Below are 23,633 nucleotides of genomic sequence, written 5' to 3' on the forward strand. Positions count from 1 at the left end.
GGAAGCTCTGAGAAAAGCGGAAGGTGATCCAGGGCTCTTCGGCCTCGCACTGCTGCCTCAGGGGAAAACTGCTGTTACCACGAGGATCCCTTACACTCCAGGAGTTGTTGGATCTGAACTTGCTTGTCCTCTTACAGGGAACAAATCTCCCTCCAAACAAAGTAGTAGCAAGACTAGTTTGCAGGAGTGGTACGGGTGTCCCCACCTCAGGTTTTCTTCTTCGGGGCTTCCCTTTCAGCCTCTCCTGCTGTCTTTCTGCATAGGTAATATAGGGAGTTCAGAAGTCAAGACGGTTATTAAAAAGTCTCCTTCCCGCCCTTATATTCATCTGTCCCATCCCCCTGCCCTAGAAGCTACCAGTTTTATTAAATTATTGATTCTCCTTTCAGTGTCTTTTAAAAAATGTATTTGTAAGCAAATGCTAATAATATAGATTCTTATCGTCCCTCCCTTTACCAAAAGGTAACGTATTATCTATAGATGGTCTCTATACTGTTTCATACCATCTATATCCTGCAGAAGTTTTATATCAGTACATAGAGATTTTCCATCATTGAGAACACTGAAGTATGTGTTACTTTTGTAAGGAGAACTATGATGAAAATGTAGAAGTGAAGTAGCCCGGCCCTGTTTAACCGGACTGCAGTGAGCCATTGAACTGACTGCATCTTAGCATGTGCGTGTCTTTTCTTTCTGTTTTTCCTGTGGACTCGACAGAATGGTTAGCGACCCATCCCAACTCTATAAAAATACAGCAGCTCACCCTAGCGCCTTTTAGCCGTTGTGGTACGAGGAAAAGAGACTTGAAAAGTAAGGCCGAGGGACCTCCCAGGCCTCTAGCTCGTTCACTGGAATGTTATACTCTAGATCAGAGCTTTGTGTCACTAGCACAAGGATCCTACTTCACAAAGGGGTGTAGTCTTTAAAGGAAAGGGGTGACTTACTTATTTTTCCTTGCTTCTCAGTTTTTGATTGATTGATTGATTTTGAGAGAGGGGGAGAGAGGGCAGGGTGGGTGGGGAGGGAGGAACATGGATTTGAGGATGGAAGCTACAACCTTGGTGTATCAGGATGACACCCTGACCAACTGAGCTACCTGGACAGGGCGGGTGCTTCTCTGTCTTTGTTCTGAAGGTGATTGCTCTAGAACTTAGTACTGTTTAACGGGCCCATGTTACGACCCCGGCTCATGTTATAACCTTTTGGAGCAACATAGAATGCTCCTGATACAATGCTGTGTGGGAGAAGCAGGAAACAATTATGTATAAGCTTTGCTGCAATTGTGTTTTTACAGAAAAAAATGCAGAAGCAAAAGATTGGAAGGGCATGTTACAAGAAAACTATAATGGAGTTTTCCCTAGGGTGCTAGGTTTTTCCCCCTCATATAATGTGGCCATCTTATTTTTATGATGGGAAGGACAGAAGGATGAAGAAGGAAATTTTCCAGGTCCAGGATGCTTGGAAGGGGGGTTCTGGAAGTCAGACCTAGTAAGTTACTGTGTGCAGAGCAGAGGGCAGGCTTACCAAGCAGGTGTAGTGTCTTCACTCTTCACAGTGACCCCAGCCTGTTGAAAAGTCAGAGTCCAGTGGAAAAGCTGTTCTGCTCTCAGCTCCCTGGGGGAAGGGAGCCCCTTCTGTACAGCAGAAGGGCATTGGTACCCCATGTGTGCAAGAGGAGAGCTGTCATCCTTCCCTCCTGATATTACAGTTATCCCAGCTCTGTTCTAAGACTCAGCAACATTTTTCTTTTGTATCTATTAGATTGGGAGATAAGATACTCCGTGTGTGTGTGTGTGTGTGTGTGTGTGTGTGTGTGTGTGTGTTTAAATTTCCCCTTGGCAAGAAAAACTGCTAAAATCCTTCCTAGAAGAATGCCCCTCTTCCTCTTCTGCTTGCATTCCTGTTCTGCTTGCATTTTTCTTTTCAGCCACGGGGTGTGCGCAGTTGAGCTGTTTTGGCTCAGGTTCCAGATTGTGAGGTCAGAGACTGGGGATTGGAGGAGGACATCAGGTGACTTTCAGTAACTCTGACGATGGTCCTGCCCTCATCCCCACCCTAGCTCCCCCCTCCTTCCCCACCCTTTCCTGGCTTCTACCTTAGGAACAAAGAAGGGAAAAAACAGCAGTATGACGAAAACCAGCAGCTGCATCTGCAGACTCAGGCTGGGGGCTGGGTGTTTACTCCATCTGTTCTCTTTGTATGCTTGTAATTCCCCTCCCAGCCCCCTGAGTAAGATGGAGGGCATTTCTAGGGGCCTTTGTTACAGAGAATGGCTTAGAAATCTGCAGTTTCTTCAGTATTTAAGTGGGTGCGGGAGAGATGGTGCAGGTTAAAAATGCCTCAAGCACCTAGAAGATGTATTTTGCCTTCTGGTTCTGTCTTATTCAAGAATACCTATCCACTGTCAGAGACTGCAACAGGGGCTTATCGCCTATTATTTCTAATTATTAAAACTGTGCAGCCTAATAAGTACTGCCTTCATTTTATAGCAGAAGTATCAGTGCAGAATTAATACATCCTTTGCTTATTAAGATCTCATAGCAAATAAATGCCACACCAGCATCGGCCCCCAGATTTGCTGGGCTCAGAGTCCGGCATTTAGTGAAAGGGGGTGACAAGGCAGGAAAGTTCAGAGACCCCTGAGGTGCCTGCGCCTGGGGACTGTCACAGTGCTGCTCTGTTACACTCTGCTTTTTACCAGAAATCAGTGTCCTGATTTCTTCAAAAAATAGATCTCAGAGTACAAAAATGAGATCAAGGGGAACATAGAGGTTAAAAGAGAATTTTTTAAATATGTCAGCCAGTTGCAGTATTTAGAACCTGATCCATTTTTTAAGAAAGAAAAGGGCTTTATTCCTGGTACCCTATTCTGATCCTTTTTCCCCTGCCCTCTAGCCAACTGTTCCCTTGCATAAACCTGTCCTACCCTTTTGCTGACTTGCTCAGGGCACCGCCTGTCCTTCCAGTCCCTACCTGGCCAGATCTCTGCAGCTAATCTCTTCTTAGCACTCCCTCACTGAGTCACCTTCCTGGGTGTGCTGGGAAAGTGTGAGAAATGCAGTGACTGTACTGTCCGAATGAGCCATGCTTTGTGAAGTGCCCAGATTTCTAATACTGCTTGGCAGCTCCCATTTCAGATTCCCATTTGTGTCGCCTTCTTTCTAACTCAGTGCTTGGTTCTTGTCACTTGGAACTCTGTCTGGCTTTGTTCCTGGCCTTCAGGTTTATTCATTTCTGCCGGGTTGCTCCATCCCTCCTTACAGCTTGTGTATCCATGATGATGTAGTTCTGTGGGGTTTAGCAGATCGGTATTCTTTTGGCCAAGAGGACAGGGGTGGGAATCTGGGTACCTTTGGACAGGAAGGCCCGCTGACCATTTGGCGTGCTACTTACCTGTTTTTCCCTCTTACGGTGTATACCTACAAATGGCCTTGTGGTGCTGAACTTTTCTCTCGTGTTTATTACAACTTTGAGGGAGTGTCAAGTAGAAACCCTCCACCTGGGCAGCTTCTTACATTGTCACGTGACGGGACCCTCTCACTCTGTCCTCCGTCCTCTTCCTAGAATCAGAGAACTCGTGTAGAGCTTAATGGACACGGCTTACTGGGTGCTGAGTGGCCTCCATGGTTGCAGAGCTCGGTTACCCTCACAGAAAGTTCATTGTTATTTCCTGGGGATCTTACTCACTGTTCTAATATTGAGGTATGCCAGGAGATCTGGGACTCTTCCACCAAGACCCCGTGACCCTGTTTCTTTGGGGAGCCAGAGTGGTACCAGAGTTTTTAATTTATTGATTGTAGAGACAGGGAGAGGGAGAGAAAGAACATTAGCTTGTTGTTCTACTTATTTATACATTCATTGATTGATTCTTACATGTGCCCTGACTGGGGATCAGACCCTCAACCTCAGTGTATCAGGACGACTGTCTAACCAACTGAGCTACCTGGCCAGGGCTCACTCGTTTTAAACTTTCTGTGTTGATTCTGTGCTCATATGTGTTACATGTCCTGCAACTATCTTGCTGTCTGGACTTTGTGCTACTCCATTTAAGTAGTGGAAACCATTGGCGACTTGGCGACTTGGACCCACAGAATTTTAAACATGTTTCTACTTTTTCTACCTTTCTCATGTATTCTCTTTTAGTCATAAGGTACTTGGCTTACTCAAGGGAGATGCAGCATGAGACTGTGTTCCCTTCTGGATGGGGACAAATGCCGCAGGCTTGATCCTGGGCAGAGCAAGCAGCATGTGGTGCTGAGTCAGGAGTGAGAATCAAGGTTAGGTGCAGTTGCTTTGTAACTCACTCAGCCTGACTCTGGCAGCCCTGCGGATGTGACTGGCTTCAGACCCCAAAGTCCTTTTCCCTTCCTTCCTTACTCACTCCCACCTGCAGTTGCGAAGAACTTGGTTTCTGGGATGTCAGGCAACTCCCCGCGCCGCCACTTCCTGTTTGTGGTCCTCACTGGAGAAGCCCGCTGCAGGAATTCCTGGGGAAGTGATGGCTGTAGTCCTGGGGGCCCTGAGCTCATTATAGAAGTTGGGGAATAGTATTCAAAGAATGACCGTCTGCAGGCTCCTAAAATCTGTTACTAATCATAGCCGAGCAGTAACTGGGACTTTGTACCTTAACTATTCTCTGCCTTTAGAGACTGGAAATTATTTTTCCTTCTTGTGCCTCAATTTCTATTCTTTGATTTTAATATTCTACATAGATATCAAGATTCATGACAAAATTAACTTGGACTCTGTAGGATTGATTCTTTAGACATATTCAAAAATAATGAAGGAAAACAGGGTCCCTTTGTTGAACAGCAGGGGGTGCCCTTTCCCTTCGCTTTATTGCCTGGCACTCCCTCCTGTATTCAGCCATTTTAGACAGACTGTTTTGTTTCTAGCTAACTCCATTTTGTGTTTGTGACGCAGGAAAAAAAGAGTGGGGCAGGGAGGAGCCTGACGGGGGAGGGAGGCCTTGCTCAGCGCTGGTTCCCCGGGACTCACCTTGGTGCAGGCTGCCTGAGCAGTAGATGCACAGTGGACACCCACTGACGGTGGCAGGGCACCCGTCTCACTGGGAATCTAAGCCTGGGTTCGGGTGGCTTTTATGCTCAGGGTGGTATCTCAGTTACAGGATCAGTTAAGAAGAAAAGAAAAGGCCTTTTCCCTTCATTGTCCGAGAAGAGTTAGATACCATGCTAACTCCAGGGAAACAATCTAATGTTAAAAAAGCTTTCACTTTTGAAATGTAAACACACACACGCACACACACACATAATAAATTGATACATACATGCTTCCATATTTATGTTTATGTGAAGATAATATATCATTTAATTCTTAAGTGGTTCAGAATGTGTATCAAAAAATAGGGGCTTTGTTTTAAATAAAATATTCTTCAAAGCCCTGGCTGGCGTAGCTCAGTGGATTGAGCACGGGCCTGGGAACCAAGCAGCCATGGTTCGATTCCCAGTCAGGGCACATGCCTGGGTTGCAGGCTAGTTCCCAGCAGGGGACACATGGGAGGCAACCATACATTGAAATTTCTCTCCCTCTCTCCTTCCTGTCCCCTCTAAAGATAAATAAAATATTTAAAATTAAAAATATATTATTCAATATTAAAGTGTTTAAATTTCTCAGATTATCTTACGGTAGTAATTTTTTTAAGCAGTTCATCTGTGTCAGAGATACTGCAGTTGGTTGATGTGTCCGTATGTCCCCCTTCGGCTTTTGCTGTCTTTCTCCTTCTTTTATCTTGCAATTCATTTATAGACTTAGTTTCTTACGGCAATGGGGAGCATCCCTCAGGTTAGGACGCAGAAGCTGCAGGGCTGGGCTTCTCCTCTTCATGGAACAGAGCGTCCCACCTTGAGGGTTTCCCCAGAGGTGAGCACAGAGGGAGCGAGGGGACAACAGTCTGCAGCCTTCAGAGGGAGAAGAGGCTGGAGGTCTCACCGGGACAGTGGCCTGTTACCAAGAGTCTTTAGAAAAGTCAGCAGACTGCTCTCAGCAGAGAACGTCGCTGACGCAGACCGTGTTCTTTCCTGGAAATTAAAGGAGAGCTTTTAGGCTCTTCCCCATCATACAAGATGGCAAGTGAGAAAAACTGAGAAGCTGGATACTGAGGAGATGAAACGTGAAGCCAGGAAGGCTGGTGCTGGTGGCACGAGTCAGAAGGGTCACCTCAAGGCCAAGTCACCTAAGAAAGGGGAGCCCCACTGCAGCCGAAACCCTGCCCTGGTCAGAGGGATTGGCAGGTATGTGCACAAATGGAAGTATTCAGTAGCTAAATTCAGGATTGAAAACAAAAAGGAGGAAGTTCTTGCTACTGTCACAAAACCAGTTGGCGATGACAGGTGTCATGGTACCCGAGTGGTTAAACTTAGCAAAGTGCCGAGATGTGGTCCTGCCGAAGATGTGCCTGGAAAGCTGTGCCAGCATCACTTCTGGGGCCATTCCGATCATCCTCACTGGGAGCCACAGTGGCAAGAGTGTGGTTTTCCTGGACAGCTGAGCAGTGGCGTGCTGCTTGTGACTGGACCTCTGTCCCTTAATTGAGTGCCTCTGCATAGAATAGACCAGAAATTTGTCATTGCTGCCGCCACCGAAGTTAATGTAAGTGGTGTGAAAATCCCCAAACATCTCGCTGATGCTTACTTCGGGAAGGAGAAACTGGGCAAGCCCAGACACCAGGAGGGCGAGATCTCTGACAGATAAAGAGAAATGCAAGATTGTGGAGCAGCACAAGCTCGATCGGAAAGCCATAGACTCGCAAATTCTACCAAAAATGAAAGCTATTCCTCAGCTCCAGGGCGACCTCCACTCTCTGTTTGCTCTTGCAAATGGCCTTTGTCCTAACACACTGATGTTCTGAATTTCTTATGAAGAACCTAACTAAATAACCGGTCTGTTAGAATAAATAATTAAAATAAAAGGAGAGCTTTTAAGCCCTGGGACACTGGATTTTCTGGCTGGGTGGTAGCTGCATCCCTGGGGCGATTCCAGATCCTCTACTTGATCCTCCCACCACTTTCTTTTTACTGCACTGATAGCTTTCTCCCTGATCAGACCTGATGAATTAGTAGCACTTCATACACTGTTTCACAGAAAGAGAAGATACAATGTTGGGGGTGGGTCCTGTTCAAAAATTCTGTCAGAGCTTCAGCATTTTAACAGCCAACTCTTAACTCTTAACCCATGACCTTTTGGAGATTATGCCTGAGACTGAGTTAAATGCAGGCGATGAAACAAAAGCTCTTGCTTGATGCTCATTCTCCCCCTTCCATAATGGGACAGTGACTCTGACCTTCAGCAGTCACAGCAGGTAGCTGGTGCCCTTGGTCCTGGGAAGGGCACAGGTTACAGAAGGGAAATTACAGGGTCTGACTTCTTGGCAAGGCTGGCAGGGCAATCGTCAAGTCTGGTCCTTGGAGGCTAGGCTGGCTGAGTGCCAATATGGAAGCTGTATTTCTCATTAGCAAAAGTGCTTAGAATCTGCTGAAGAGGTCAAGAGTTGCAGCAGCTAGAAACATGGACCCTGGCATTGACTTGCTTTTTTACCGGAGTCAGCTGAGTGATGAGGGTCTCTTTTCTGCTATTGTCAGCAGAGACACAGTCATTTGCAAATAAGATTTTTTTCTTCCCTCTGTGCTAAGGTGCTGCCCATACCCACTTCTGCATCCTTGCTCTGGCAAAAATGGGGAGCTGGAACCCAAGCATTGATAAGGTCATATGTTAAATGCTATAAAAATTGTATGCTGAATTAATGCACCATTTCTATTACAAGGCTGGGACAGCTGCTAATGGGAGTATTCTATGAGTTCCACATTTGACTTTCTGTTGCTGGTGGTTAGTGGGGTCCCTCCCTCTCTCAATCCATTGTAAAAGTAGAACCGGAGCCAGGTGTCCGAGAGTCCGAATCTGTTGTAGGTGGTGTCCAGACCCACATCTGTCTCCCCTTCTCAGTTCCCTGGAGGGCGACAGCTTAAAAAATGTGCACATAATTATTACACTATTTCACCACAGTGACAAATCAAATTATTTTAATTTGTCCATGTTCCCTTATCATCTTTACTTATACTCTCTATATAACATTAGCCTTATAATCAGAAGTGTGTATTTTTTATTTCAAGTTGAAGTATACAGATCATGTGTGTATGAGTCAGTGAATTTTCACAAAATTAAAAATGAAATTTATATCCGTGTAATCAACACCCAGATCAAAAAACAGAATATTACTAAGAACTGGAAACTCCTGTATCCCCTTCCAGTTATGGCTGCTGACTTACTCCTCCCACCCCCTGACCCAGAGTAGCCACTGTCCTGACCTCTGCCACCACCGCGCTCTTTCCCCGGTTCCCGTTACCCACACGTCATTCGCTCTCTCTGACGGTGCACGAGTGCCTTCAGAGGTGCTAACTCACCCCACTTTGAAACAGATGCTGAATTAGAGTGCAGTACTTGCTTACACCGAGCCTGTTGGATTCTTTTCATCAGATAATTCTTAAATCCGTCTATTTCTTTCTGTCTTCAACTCAGCTGTGACCTTAGGCCATGCTTTCACCTCTTAGCTGGAATACTAAACCCTTCTTTTATTTTTAAGTTTTTATCCGTCTCAATGGCAGTCATTCTCCGTTGTATAGCAATATTTTAAAAAATAAGCTTTTGCCGGTTTTTATTGATTTATAAATTAAAGGTTTTATCGATGGCCTGCCTGCCAGGAAAGCGAGGATGTTGATACTTACGTTGCCCTTCCCCTTTCCACTCCTCCAAATTATCATTATCTCATTTTTAGGTCATCTTTTGATGTTTAACCTTTTACTTATTAAACTAGCAAAAAAATGTTTAGAAAGCTATGTAAAACACGTACAAGTAGTGAATTATTGTATGGCGAATACCCTTGTAAACGCCGCCTGCCAGGGGATGGAAGCTCTCCACGGGCCCCCAGGAGCCCCCGTGTGCCCCTTACCCGGTAAGAGAAGTCACTGTCCCCACTGGTGTGGCAGTCACTGTATTCACCCAAGTTTATATTCCTGAACACTGTAGTTTGGTTTTACCTGTGTTTGAAATGTGTTCTTCTCCCCTAATCTATAGGTTCTTCCTTTTTCTCTTTTCCTTGAAATTCATTTGTTGGAAAGACTGTAGCATTTGTCCGGTGGAGTTTCCCATAACATGGATTTTGTAATCGTATTCCTGTAGCATCGTTTCTCTCTCCTGTATTTACTGTAAATTGGTCATTGGATCAAGAGGTTCCATCAGAATCAGGCTCCACTTGTCTTTCCACCGAGACTTCCTCATACCGAAGTGTTCGGGTCCTGTGCAGAGGCACGTGGTGTCTGGGTCCCGTCTGTGGTGTCAGCATTTTGACATCGGTTCTGATTTTCAGTGCATCAGGGTTGCAAAATGGTAATGTTCCAAACGAAGGGAATTCTTTATATATTCTAGATATTGTATTGTCACTTACGTGTATCACAGACATTTTCTCCAATTCCGTGGCTTGTCTTTTCACTTTGTTTAGGTAGTGTCTGGATGAACAGCAGTTGTTTATAAAAAAATGCTTAGCTTTAGCAGTCTTTTTCTTTATGGTTCATATGTATTGTGTCTTGTTTAAGATACCTTTTAGTCACCAAGATGATTAATTCTATAGTTTAGCCTTTCATAGTTAGGTCTTTGATTGACTTGTGATTGATTTGTTTGCATACGGATATAATTTTTTTATATGATACTTAGTTCCAGTTCCATTTATTGGGAAGTATGTTCTTTTCCCTGTCTTTTGACACGCTCATTCTGTCATATCGAGAGCCGGCATGCATGGGTCTGTTTTCTGGGCTTCACTCTTCTTTTGGTCATCTTGTTTATTCTGATGCCTATAGCACATGACCTTGATTATCATGATTTTAGAATATACATTATCGCCTGTTTTTTTGCTGCTTTCTCATGTATCCTAGCTCTTTTTGGCCCTTTGTATTTCCATATAAAGTTTAGAATCAGCTTATCAACTTAAAGAAACCTGTTAGAATTTTTATTCTACTGACTATATAAATCAATCTGGGAAGAACATTGACATCTTAACATTATTAAGTCTTTTAATCTGTTAATCTATATTCACTTACCATTTTTGATGCTTTTTGATAAAGCTATATTCCTCCTCCATAGGTAGGGGTCTTATACAACTTTTATTAAATTTATTTCCAGATGCTTCATATTTTTAAATACATTTTGTTGATTATGCTATTACATTTGTCCCATTTTCCCCCCTTCACTCCCCTCCACCCTGCACACCCTCCCATCCACATTCTCCCACTTTAGTTCATGACCATGGGTCATACATATAATAAGTTCTTTGGCTTCTACATTTCCCATACTATTCTTACCCTCCCCCTGTCTATTTTCTACCTACCATCTAAGCTACTTATTCTCTGCACCTTTTCCCTCTCTTTCCTCCTCCCACTCCCCTGATGATAACCCTCCCTGTGATCTCCATTTCTGTGGTTCTGTTCCTATTCCAGTTTCCTTAGTTTGCTTTTGTTTTTGTTTTAGGTGTGGTTGTTAATAACTGAGTTTGCTGTCATTTTACTATTCATATTTTTTAACCTTTTTCTTAGATAAGTCCCTTTAACATTTTAAATAATAAGGGCTTGGTGATGATGAACTCCTTGAACTTTACCTTGTCTAAGAAGTACTTTTTCTACCCTTCCATTCTAAATGAAGGCTTTGCTGGATAGAGCACTCTTGGATGTAAGTTCTTGCCTTTCTTGACTTGGAATACTTCTTTCCAGCCCCTTCTTGCCTGGAAGGTCTCTTTTGAGAAATCAGATAACAGTCTGATGGGAACTCCTTTGTAGGTGACTGTCCCCTTATCTCTTGCTGCTTCTAGGATTCTCTCCTTCATTTTCATCTTGGCTAATATAATGATGATGTGCCTTGGTGTGTTTCTTCTTGGGTCCAACTTCTTTGGGACTCTCTGAGCTTCCTGGATTTCCTGGAAGTCTATTTCCTTTGCCAGATTGGGGAATTTCTTTTTCATTATTTGTTCAAATAAGTTTTTAATTTGTTGCTCTTCCTCTTCTGGTACCCCTATAATTTGGATGTTGGAATATTTAAAGATGTCCTGGAGGTTCCTAAGCCTCTCCTCATTTTTTTGAATTCTTATTTCTTCATTCTGTTCTGATTGGATATTTCTTTCTTCCTTCTGGTCCACATCGTTGATTTGAGTCCCCATTTCCTTCTCATCACTATTGGTTCCCTGTACATTTTCTTTTATTTCACTTAGTTTAGCCTTCATTTTTTAATCTAATTTGCTACCAAATTCAACCAATTCTGTGAGTATCCTGATTACCAGTGTTTCGTACTGTACATCTGATAGGTTGGCTACCTCTTTGTGGCTTAGTTGTATTTTTTCTGGAGCTTTGATCTGTTATTTCATTTGGGCCTTTTTTTTTGGTCTCGACTCACTTATTAATAAGGGGCGGAGCCTTAGGTGTTCACCCAGGTAGGGCAACCCACATCTCGATACTTACTGTATGTGGGGAAGGGGTTCAAGAGGGAACAATGGCGCTTGCTCCACTCTCTGCTGGCTTTCAGTCACTTCCCCCACTTCCCACAAGCAAATTGGGCACTTTGGTGCTGATTCCCTTGCAGGTGGGCTTGTGTAGGTTCTAGAACCCTGTGGGTCTCTCCAACAAACTCTCCTGTGAGGCTGGGAGTTTCTCCCGCTGCTGCCTCAACCCCCATAGGTGCTTTCAGTCAGAGGTTTGAGGCTTTATTCCCTGGCACTGGGACCCTGGGTTTGCGAGGTCTGTCTAGCTCCCCAGCTGTTCCTCCCGGTTTATCTGTGCGTGAATGTGGAACTGCCAGTTCCACAATCCACCGCTTTGCTGGGTTTGCCAGCTGCTGCCTTTCCACGAGTCCTCTCTGCCCAGCTGCCCATCTGCCCATCTCTGCCCCTTCTATCGGTCTGGATGGATGTTTCTTCTTTAACTCCTTGGTTGTCAGACTTCTATACAGTTTGATATTCTGGCAGTTCTGTTTTTTGTTTTTAAATTGTTGTTGTCCTTCTTTTGGTTGTGCAAGGAGGCACAGTGTATCTACCTATACCTCTATCTTGGCCGGAAGTTCTAGATACTTCATATTTATATGATATTTTGTATTTTTTTGTCTAAGTAATATTTATTCAAATGCTTACTTTAGGGATAATGTTTTTGGATTTCTTTTTTGTTTGCTTATAATTTATCAATAGATTCTTTTGGATTTCTTTTTTTTTTATTAAGATTTTATTTATTTTTAGAGAGAGGGGAAGGGAAAGAGAAAGAGAGGGAGAGAAACATTAATGTGTGGTTGCCTCTTACATGTCCCCTACTTGGGACCTGGTCTGCAACTCCTTGGTTCACAAGCCCATGCTCAATCCACTGAGCTGTACCATGCAGGGCTTTTGGATTTTTTATATTGACCATCATCATCTTCAAATAAGTATTATTCCTTTCTAATTCTTAGAATTTTTTTCTTTTTCTTTTTCTTGCCTTATTGCAATGGCTCAGACCTCCAGCCAGTGCTGTTAAACGAAGCGGTGATAATGAATATTCTTTTCTTTCTCCTCACCTCAAAGGTAGTTTTTGACATTTTGCCCTTAAGTATGGTTTTTGCATTCAGCTTTTGGTAGACACCCTTTGTCTAATTAAAGAAGTTCTCTTCTATTCCTAGTTTTCATGAAAGTATATTTTTTAAAAGTGTATTTTATTATGTTATTACAGTTGTCCCATTTTTTTCTCCCTTATATCCTTCTGCCCTGCACCTGCATTGCCCCCTCCCATAGTTCATGTCCATGGGTCGTACATAAAAGTTCCTTGGCTTCCCCATTCCCTATACTATTCTTAACCTCTCCCTGCCTATTTTCTACCCACCATTTATGCTACTTATTCCCTGTTCCTTTCCCCCCTTCTCCCCTGTCACCCTCCCCATTGATAACCCTCCAAGTGATCTCCATTTCTGTGATTCTGTTCCTATTCTATTGTTTGCCTAGTTTGTTTTCTTTGTGTGTTTGTTTTTGGGTTTTTTAGGTTTAGTAGTTGATAGTTGTTTGTTGTCATTTTACTGTTCATAGTTTTGATCTTTTTTTTTTTTTTTGGTCCCTTTAACATTTCATATAAGAGCTTGGTGATGATGAACTCCTCTTAACTTTACCTTGTCTGGGAAACACTTTATCTGCCCTTCCATTCTAAATGATAGCTTTGCTGGATAGAGTAATCTTGGATGTAGGTCCTTGCCTTTCATGACATTGAGTCCTTCTTTCCAGCCCCTTCTTGCCTATAAGGTTTCTTTTGAGAAACCAACTGATAATTTTATGGGAACTCCTTTGTAGATAACTGTCTCCTTTTCTCTTGATGCTTTTAAGATTCTTTATCTTTAATCTTGGGTAATGTAATTACTATGTGCCTTGGTGTGTGCTTCCTTGGGCTTCTTTGGGACTGTCTTGAGTTGCCTGGACTTCCTGGAAGTCTTTTTTCTTTGACATATTGGGGGAGTTCTCCATTATTTTTTCAAGTGAGTTTTCAATTTCTTGCTCTTTCTCTTCTTCTGGCATTCCTATGATTTGAATGTTGGAACATTTAAAGTTGTCCTGGAGCTTCCTCATTTTTTTTGAATTCTTGTTTCTTCATTCTGTTCTGGTTGAATATTTATTTCTTCTTTCTGCTCCAAATCATTGATTTGTGTCCTAGTTTCCTTCCTGTCACTGTTGGTTCTCTGTATATTTTCTTTATTTTGCTTTGCATTACTTTGAGTTTTTTCTCTATTTTGTGATCATACTCAGCCATTTCTGTGAACATCCTGATTACCAGTGTTTTGAACTCTACGTCGGATAGATTGTCTATCTCTTCTTCACTTAGTTCCATTTTGGGGGCTTTGATCTGTTCTTTCATTTGGGCCATATTTCTTTTGGTGGCCTGTTAATGTTGTAAGGGGCGAAGCCTTAGGTATTCACAGCGGGGGCATGCAACCCACATGGGTGCTTTGTGATGCTGTATGTGGGGGAGGAGTCCAAGAGGGAACTGGGCCACTTGCTTGGTTCTCCACTGGCTTTCAACCAGTTTCCCTGCTACCCACAAGTGATTTGGGCCCATCTGGTGCTGATTCATGGATTGGTGGGTTTCTGTACATTCTAGGACCCTGCGGGTCTCTCCAATGAACTCTTCTGTGAGGCCAGGAATATCTCCCGCTGCCACAACCCCCACAGATTTTTAAGCTAGAAGTTTTGTGGCTTTATTTCCCTGCACGTGAACCCTGGGTTGCGTGGTCTATCTCGCTCCAGTTGTTCCTCCTAGTTTATCCACATGCAAATGTGGGACCACCACCTGCTGCCTCCTTGCCGTGTGTCCTCTCCAGCTGCCCATCTTCACCCGTCCTACCAGTCTTGATGAATTCTTGGTTGACAGACTTCCATATAGTTTGGTTTTCTGGCAGTTCTGGTTTTTTGTTGTTAAATTTGTTGTCCTTCCTTTGGCTGTGGGAGAAGGCAAAGTGTGTATCTACCTGTGCCTCCAACTTGGTGGGAAGTCTCTTCTCTCATGAAAGAATATTGAGTTTGTTCAGATGCTTTTTGTACTGTAGTTGTGGATCACATTAGCTGGCTTCTGTCTGACCAGTCTTGCATCCCTAAAATAAGTTCAACTTGGACACGATCTACTTTCTTCTTATTTCATATAGCTTAACTTAGTTTGCTAGTGTGTCGTTTAGGCATTTCATACCTATCTCTATGAGAAGACAGCCCTCGGGTTCTGCCTTTACTGGGGTTAAGGTGGGATGCCTAGGGTTTCACAGGTGCCCTCTTTATTGGTGAATTTAAAATATAAAAGTGGAAATTAAAGGATAAGAATGGGAAGAGCAGGGTCACTGAAATGGTTAGTTATGTAGGTAGCCCAAGACTTTCTAAAAGGGGAACTTAAGTGGGTGGACGGCCTGGCTCTGTGTGTAGTTGTGTAGCTGGCAGTAGGTTTATTCAAATGGATGTCTTTGAAGTGGGTGCCTCAGCAATCAGATGCTTAATGTCAGGCACTTACATTGCAACCAGAAAAGCTAATTGCCAACCAGTTGCACTAGAGCAAGTCTTTGTTAATTTTTGTGTTTAGACCATTATATTAATAATGGATGTTAGGGCTGAAGTGGGCCATTGTATTGTTTTCTGTTTCTCTCTTTCCCCCCACTAATCTATGGTTTCTTTGAACGTTTTTTTCAAGGTTCTACTTCTACATATTTATAATGCTTGAGTATATTGCTTTGTACAGTTCGCTGAGGTGGGTTGCTCTAGGTGTAACACTACACATACCTAACTTACCCTTGTCTAATAATATCAGTAATTTGCCAATTCGAATGAAGTGTAGAAACTTTATTTTCATTTGGGGCCCTTTCTCTCCTCAGTTTTGAAATATAATACTTTTATTTTTCTCCTTCCCTGCTAAAATTGTGATACATTCTAGATGTTTTAGGTCTCCATTTTTATCTGAATACCCTTAATTTTCTTTTTTTTTTAAATGTGATTACCCCCCCCACTCTTCTGCTGATCTCCCCCCCGTACTCCATCTGGCCCCATACCAGGTGCACTTCTCTCTCAGGCCTTTGCACCCCCTCCACCCCCAGATGTTCACATGGTGTGATCTCTCATTTTATAAAAGGTCTTCACTCAGGTGTCACATTCTCACTAAGACCTTCCCTGACCATCTGTTACACTATTTTATCTGTGAATCATTTCATTGTCTATTTCTCTTCATTGGAGCACAAGTCCCATGAAGGCTGGAATTTTTCTGTTTTGTTCACTGTTTTATTCCCATTATCCAGAACAGAGCCTGGCACATACAGATACTCAATCAGTATTTGTAAGTAAGTAATATTTATGTATTGGGCATTTTTCTTCTTCCATTTGGGACTCTCAGGCCAAAGGATGGATTTTTTTTTGTAGTTCTGTGTAACTTTTGCCATATAACTTCATCTTTTGGTTTGCTTTATTTCTTACTTATTTGTACCAATCAGTAGTGTTTGTATGGTCTAACATTTAAATGGTATAAATGCGTTTGTGTCGAACAATCTCCCTTCCACTTTTGTATTCAGTGCCCGTGCCCTTCTCACAAGCACCGAGCTTCGTTAGTGTCTTGACACTCCTTGCAGATATTCTTGCATTGCTTTCTAAACAGTTGATACCAACTTACACTATAGGACAGAAAACTTTACAATTAACATTGTCCATTTCCATTTCTGTCTACTGCTCGGCCTTCCTTGTTAGCTAGTATAAACTGTTTTTTAGTGAATGTCGCTGTCATAACAGCTGCTTAGAGAATGATAATGAAAATACTATTTTGCTCATGCTCTTGAAGGTCAAAGCCTAGGTAGGATGGGAAAGTATCCACAATTGCACAATTGTAAAGTAACACAGGTTTTAAAAGATCAAGGTGATGCCTACAAAATATCACAAAACATTGAATAATTAACGTTGAATAATAATTGTCATATCAGGTATAGGTAGCAAATACCATGAAAATTAGTTCAGCAAAGGAGAGAATAAGTACATTTATCAGAGAAATCTTCACAGAAGAGGAAGAACATATTAGTTTTTGAACAGTCTGAAAAGTGTAGAAAGTATGAATTGTGCCTTCGGTGCATGTGTGCACTGTGATGGTTAAGCAATAAGATTCAACAAGAAATATATTTTTATGCCATGAGATTTGCAAAGAGAAATAACAAAGTCCTTATCTGGTTGAGGAGACACACTATAGATTTATAACAAAGTCAGTGAGAGCATTTGATATAAAGAAGTAGCAAAATCAGCACCCTGGCTGGTGTAGCTCAGTGGATTGAGCGCGGGCCTGCGAACCACACGATCGCGGTTCGATTCCCAGTCAGGGCACATGCCTGGATTGCAGGCCTGTTCCCTGAAGGCCAGTTCCCAGCAGGGGATGCACGAAAGGCAACCATACATTGATGTTTCTCTCCCTCTCTCCTCCCCCCCTTCCCCTCTAAAGATAAATAAATAATAAAATCTTAAAAAAAAAAAAAAAAAAAAAGAAGTAGCAAAATCAACAGGGACTCCGAGAGAGAAAGATCATAGGCATTTGGGAAAATCCAGAAAAATGTTATAGGGAACTCCTGTTCAAGATGGAGCTTGAATGATAAATAGGATGTTTAATAGGCACAAAAGGATAACACGGTGGTAGACTCTAGTAGAGGGGATGGCAAACTATAGCCCCTCAGGCTGACCTGCTTTAAGAATCAAGTTTTAGCCCTGGCTGGTGTAGCTCAGTGAATTGAGTGTGGGCCTGTGAACCAGATGATCGCGGTTCAATTCCCATTCAGGGCACATGCCTGGGTCGCAGGCCAGTTCCCAGCAGGGGACGCATGAGAGGCAACCATACATTGATATTTCTCTCCCTCTCTCCTTCCCTTCCCCTCTAAAGATAGATAAATAAAAATTTTTTTAAAAATCAAGTTTTATTGGAACCCAGTCATGTTGTGTGTTGTTGCCTGTGAGTGCTCTCACGCTGTGTGGCAGAGCTGAGGCAGACCACGTGGTCTGCAAAGCCTACAACATTTACCAGCTGGTGCTTTACAGAACGTTAGCTGCTCTCTGCAAGTAGATAAGATGTAGGTGGGAAAGCATTGTAAACTATTAAAGAAATGAAAGTGAGATTTTTTCTGACCTAGTTTAACTTAATTTTTAAAATATATCTTATTGGTTGTGCAATTACAATTGTTCTGATTTTCCCCCCTTTGCCCCTCTCCACCCAGCACCCTCCTTCCCTGAAGCAATCCACCCTACCCCTCAGTTCATGTCCACAGGTGATACATATACATTCTTTGGCTTCTCCATTTCCTAAACTATTCTTAACATCCCCCTGTCTATTTTGGACCTACCAATTATGCATCTCAATCCCTGTACCTTTCCCTGCATTCTCCCCCTTCCCCTTCCCAGCTGATAACCCTCCAAATGATCTCCGTATCTGTGATTCTCTTCCTGTTCTGGGTTTTTGCTTAGTTTGTTTTCTTAGATTTAGTTGTTGATAGTTGTGATTTTGTTGCCATTTTAATATTCATAGTTTTGATCTCTTTCTTAAATAAACCCCTTAGACACATCATGTAATAATGGCTTGGTGATGGTGAACTCTTTTAGCTTCACTTTGTCTGGGAAGCACTTTATCTTCCCTTCCATTCTAAATGATAGCTTTGCTGGATAGAGTGATCTGGATTGTAGGTCCTTGCTTTTCATCACTTTGAGTACTTCTCGCCAGTCCCTTCTAGCCTGCCAAGTATCTTTTGAGAAATCAGCTGATAGTCTTATGGATACTTCTTTGTAGGTAACTCTCTGCTTTTCTCTTGTTGCTTTAAGATTCTCTCTTTAACTTTCATTATTTTTTCAAATAAGTTTTCAATTTCTTGCTCTTCCTCTTCTCCCTCGGTCATCCCTATGATTCAGATGTTGGTACATTTGGAAATGCCCCAGAGTCATCTTATACTACCCTCGTTCTTCTGAATTCTTTTTTCTTCTTGCTGTTCTGGTTGAATGTTTATTTCTTCCTTATGTTCCAAAGCATTAATTTGAATCCTGGCTTCCTTCCCTTCACTGTTGATTCCCTGTAGGTTTTTCTTTATTTCACTTAGTGTAACCTTCATTTCTTCCTTTATGTTATTGCCATACTCAGTGTGTTCTTTGGGCATCCTGATCACCAGTGTTTTGAACTCTGTTTCTGATAGGTTGAGTATCTGTTTTGTTTAGTTGAGTGTCTCTGTTTTGTTTAATTCTTTTTCTGGGGGGTTGTTCCGTTCTTTCATTTGAGCCATGTTTCTTTGCCTCAATTTGGCAGCCTCCCTGTGTTTGTTTCTGTGTATTAGGTAGACCTGCTTTGACTCCCTTAGTAGCATGGCCTGTTGCAGAAAAGTCACCTATAAATTGTGTGGGGTGGAGCCTTAGGTAATCTGCAGGGCAGGGCAACTCACTTCACTGCTTTGTGGCTCTGTATGGGGGTAGGGCTTGGAGGAGGGACTGTAATGCTGCCTAGCTTCTGGAGGTTTGCCTGGCACTCATCACCCATTTCTAGTCACTTCACCTACTCCCTGTGTGCAACACCTGTCCAGATGTTGCCCTGGTGCTAAATACCAGAGCGAATGGATTTGCATATGTTCTAAGACCATGTAGATCCTTTTAAATGGTGTCCCCTGAAAACCTGGCAGTTTCTTCCACCACCCCAGCCCTCACTGGTTTTTACAGACAAAAGTTACAGGGATTTATCTTCCTGGCACTGGAACTCTGGGCTGTGCGGTCTGACCTGGGCCTGGGATCTTTGCTCCCAAGGTATCCCTCCTGATATTTATCCACCACCTCTCCTTCCATCTCCAAGTCTCCACTCCTCCTACCTGTCTGGATAATGTGGCTTCTTTAAATCCTTGATTGTCAGCCTTCTGTACAGTTCAATTTTCTGACAGTTCTGGGTGTTATTTGTTTTGAGGTTTAGTTGTAATTCTCTCTGTAGTTGCGTGAGGAGGTGAAGTATGTCTACCCATGCCGCCATTTTGACTGGAAGTTGAAAATGAGATTTTTAATAGTTGAAGGGGGAAGTAAGTAATAAAAGGGCAGGTAGTTAAATAGAGGGTTTGCCTTGAAGGAATATAATAGAGAAACCATTGTTATAGAGAGGTAGCAAGGGGCCTTTCCAGGATGGGGTAGTAGTTCAATAAGGTACAGATGTGGCTTGTTCTTAATCGTGCTTTTCTAATCTTTTTCATTCTAGCCAAGAAGGATCAGGAAGGTGGAGAGGAAAAGAAATCTGTGCAAAAGAAAAAAGTAAAAGAGTTAAAGGTGTTGGATTCAAAGACAGCGCAGAATCTCTGTAAGTAATTCTGTGATCTGAACTACTTGAAATGTGAAGGATTTCTTCTGAGAGCTTAATTTTGATGAATCCAGGGTCCTTGATATGTGAAAATTCCGTTCGCTGAGTCCCCGCTGTACGCCAGGCCTTGCATATTGAATTTTCAACCTTGTTTAATCACTTTATTCGCACTGCAAGATTGTTAGTATATAGTTTTATGGCAAGGAAATAGAGGCTAAGACTCTGAGGAATTTGCATAATCACGTACTTAGTAAAAGATATATCTGAGCTTTGAACCTTGGATTTTCTTATTTCAAAGCTGTCAAGTGTTTCCACTGCATCCACAGAAAACCCATCACAAATGTTCTAGCTACTGTACATTTCCATCTTTCTTACTTTCTTTTAAGTATTTCCTTCTAAATGCAGGTGCTGGCTTGACTTCAATTAAATCTAAAATAACTTTGTGGTTTAGGATAAAAATAATGTAAATTCTGGACTTCTCAGAGTAGGATCAAAAACTCCAACGAGTTCTGTTCTGAACTTGCTACTTACAATTCTGGTTGGTGGCAGAATTTCAGACCAGAAACTCCTGCAAAGTTGATATAGGTCCTACTTAGTTGATGATCAGAATATACATTCATTTTCTGTTTGTGTCAGCTGTTGAGCTCTCTGAAAATATAGATTTAAATATTTTCTCCACAAATGTCTGAGGGCCTGCTGTGTCACGGGCTCTGTTTGGCACACAGCAGGAATGCGCTCCAGATGGGAAAGGGCGTGTAGTCTGTACAACCCGCTCACAATCCTGTGCTGTAGCTGCCGTCCCCATTTTTCAGGTGAGAGAACTAAAGTTCAGCTGTTGGGACTTGGCCAAGGCCACACAAGTAATGAGTACGTACACCCGTTAAGTAAAGTCAGTGATACAGTGAGAGGACATTAAGCCTTTACGTTATTCTTGGCTACATAATCTTACATCGTTGTGAACAAATATTACTAAGCAGAATCTGTACGTAAGTTCTTTTATGGAGACTGAAGTAATGAGAAGTAATTCCTCTTCTCAGGGTTTATCTCTGGGAATGTAAATGTGAGTCATTATTATTTCAGAAAATGATGCAAGATGGTGGGGCAGTGCAGTGTGATTTCCCGAGTGATAGCAATGTGGAAGGCAGAATTCAGGAAGAGAATTGAGATTGGTTTAGGATAGGATGGTCTAGGAGATGCAATTTAATGACTCAAATTACTAAGTGCCTTTTACATGCTAGGGATACTGAACTGAATGAGACATAGCCCCTCTCCTCATGAACTGTAGTTTGGGTGGAGGCGTAAAAGTAAATAACAGAAGTAGTGGCACAGAGTGTGGTAAGTTCTGTGATGGAGGGAGCACATCCGAGAGATCGTGCTAAAGGATGTACTGCTTAAACTGAGTAGTAACGGTGAGCCCTGGCCGGGTAGCTCAGTTGGTTACAGCATTGCCCCAATATGCCAAGGCTGTGGGTTCAATCTCTAGTCAGGGCATGTGGAAGAGTCAACCAATGGATGCATAAATAAGTAGAACAACAAATAGATGTTTCTCTTTCTCTCCTTTTCCTCAAATTAGTAAATTTTGAAAAATAAAAAATAAATTATTAACAGTGCGTTAAGTGAAGGGTAAGGGCTAGGTGGTTTGGTAGAGGGATCAGAATGTGTGAAGGCACAGAGACATGAGATAATATTGTGCAGTTCAGAATCTACAGGTTCTTAAGTATAGCTGGGGGAGTGGAGGGTGAAGAAGCTCTGAAGGAATAGGTAGAGGGTAGGTCATAAAAATTCTGGTAGGTTTAGGCTAAGAAGTATGTATTTTATCCTGAAAGCTATGGAATTTACTGAAGGGATTTCAATCAAGAAAGTGAATGGGACAACCCCGTGTGATTTGGGGGAAGGCTACTTCAGCGCTGATTTTGAGGCTGCAGTGCTGGGGTGAGGAAGACTGTAGGCAGAGATGAGTTCTATCATTGCTTTAAACTACCCCAGAGGTGATCAGGACATGGAACTAAAGCAGTGAAAATGAATAGGAAGGTAGAAAATGCGAAGATAGAATTAACGGAACTTAGTGACTGACTCAGAGGATAGAGGAGATGTTTTCCAGGCAGGGGTGTCCAGCCTTTTGGTGTCTCTGGGCCACAGTGGAGAAAGAAGAGTTATCTTGGGCCACACATTAATTATACAAGCACTAGTGAAAAACTATAAGCAAAAAGGAGGTTTTAAGTAAGTTTATGATTTTGTGTTGGGCCGCATTTGTAACCATCATGGGCTGTGGGTTGGACATCCCTGGGAGGATGCAACCATTTCCTGAATTTACTGAGACGGGGAGATCCAGCAGGAGCAGTGCTCTCTGTCTGTTGTAGGAGCAGTGGTAAGTGGTGGGCATGATGACAGGGAGCGGGTGGTCGGTAGAAATGGTTACCTTAATTTTCTTTAAGGTTTTATTTACTTTTAGAGAGGGGGAGGGAGGGAGAAAGAGAGGGAGAGAAATGTGTGTGTTTGCCTCTTGCATGCCCCCTGCTGGGGAACTGGCCTGCAACCCGGGCATGTGCTCTGACTGGGAATGGAACTGGTGACCCTTTGGTTTACAGGCCAGCACTCAGTCCACTGAGCCACATGAGCCAAGGCAGGTTACCTCAATTTTAGGGTAGAATTTAAGGTGCCTGTGGGACTCCTCCAAAAGGATGGGTCCACCATGCATTTGGGCATAGAAATCAGAAGGAAAGCCTGGCTGGAGATAGGAGTTTAGAAGACATTATATGAGTCATAATTGACACCATGAGTTTGCTTTGAAGGCTATTAATAATAAAGTGTGAAAGAACAAAAGGGGGAGGCCTCAAAGGAAAAGGGCTAGAGAGCAGCAGCAAGAAAAAAGGTATGAGATGGTCCTCAGAAGTGGGAATAGTCCACAGTGTCAGAGGAAGACCAGAGCCAAGTAAAATCAGGACAGAATAAGGACTGTTTGGATCTGGCATTAGGAAAGTCAGTAGCCAAGGCAAGAATTATTTTAGTACAGCATGGGAGTTAAGAACAGAGGCTCTGGAGTTTATTTGTATTTAAATCTTGGCTCCACCTCTTACAAGTAGTGGAATGTTGGATGGGTAGCTTAACTTCTTCCTTTTTTTGCATTTATTTATTTTTATATATTTTATTGATTATGTCATTACAGTTGTCCCATTTCCCCCCTTCATTCCTCTCCACCCTGCACACCCCCTCCCTCACTATCCACCCTTAGTTTACATCCATGTGTCACAAAGTTCTTTAGCTTCTACCTTTCCCATACTATTCTTGCCCTCCCCCTGTCTATTTTCTACCCACCGTCTATGTTATTTATTCTCTGTACCTTCTTCCCCCTTCTCCTCCTCCTCCCACTCCCCTGTTGCTAATCCTTCATATGATCTCCATTTCTATGGTTCTGCTCCTGATCTAGCTGTCCTCTTAGTTTGCTTTTGTTTTAGGCGTGGTTGTTAATATCTGTGAGTTTGCTGTCCTTTCACTGTTCATTTTTTTTTTAAATAATTTTATTTAGTTATTTTTCTAGTACAGTTTTTTGTCTATTTCTCCCACCCAACTGTTCATATTTTTTATCTTCTTTTTCTTAGATAAGTCCCTTTAACATTTCGTATAGTAAGGGCTTGGTGATGATGAATTCCTTGAACTTGACCTTATCTGAGAAGCACTTTATCTGCCCTTCCATTCCAAATGAAAGCTTTGCTGGATAGAGCAATCTTGATGTAGGTCTTTGGATTTCATGCCTTGGAATACTTCTTTCCAGCC

At 42.5% G+C, this 23,633-nt stretch overlaps 1 protein-coding gene and 1 pseudogene across 1 annotated transcript in view; both read left to right on the top strand.

The window, feature by feature from the left end:
• LOC128627598 (protein diaphanous homolog 1) overlaps positions 1 to 23,633 on the top strand; it is a 59,355-nt gene that overhangs the window by 19,301 nt on the left and 16,421 nt on the right. The window contains exon 2 of the mRNA XM_053666449.1: positions 19,759 to 19,859. The gene's annotated coding sequence lies outside the window, so the exon portion shown is untranslated. The remainder of the gene's footprint in view (positions 1 to 19,758; positions 19,860 to 23,633) is intronic.
• LOC119051101 (60S ribosomal protein L6-like) lies at positions 4,180 to 7,522 on the top strand (annotated as a pseudogene).

The sequence above is a fragment of the Artibeus jamaicensis genome, unplaced genomic scaffold, assembly GCF_021234435.1.
Source record: "Artibeus jamaicensis isolate MK-2021 breed Jamaican fruit bat unplaced genomic scaffold, CSHL_Jam_final contig_456, whole genome shotgun sequence".
Taxonomy (NCBI): domain Eukaryota; kingdom Metazoa; phylum Chordata; class Mammalia; order Chiroptera; family Phyllostomidae; genus Artibeus; species Artibeus jamaicensis.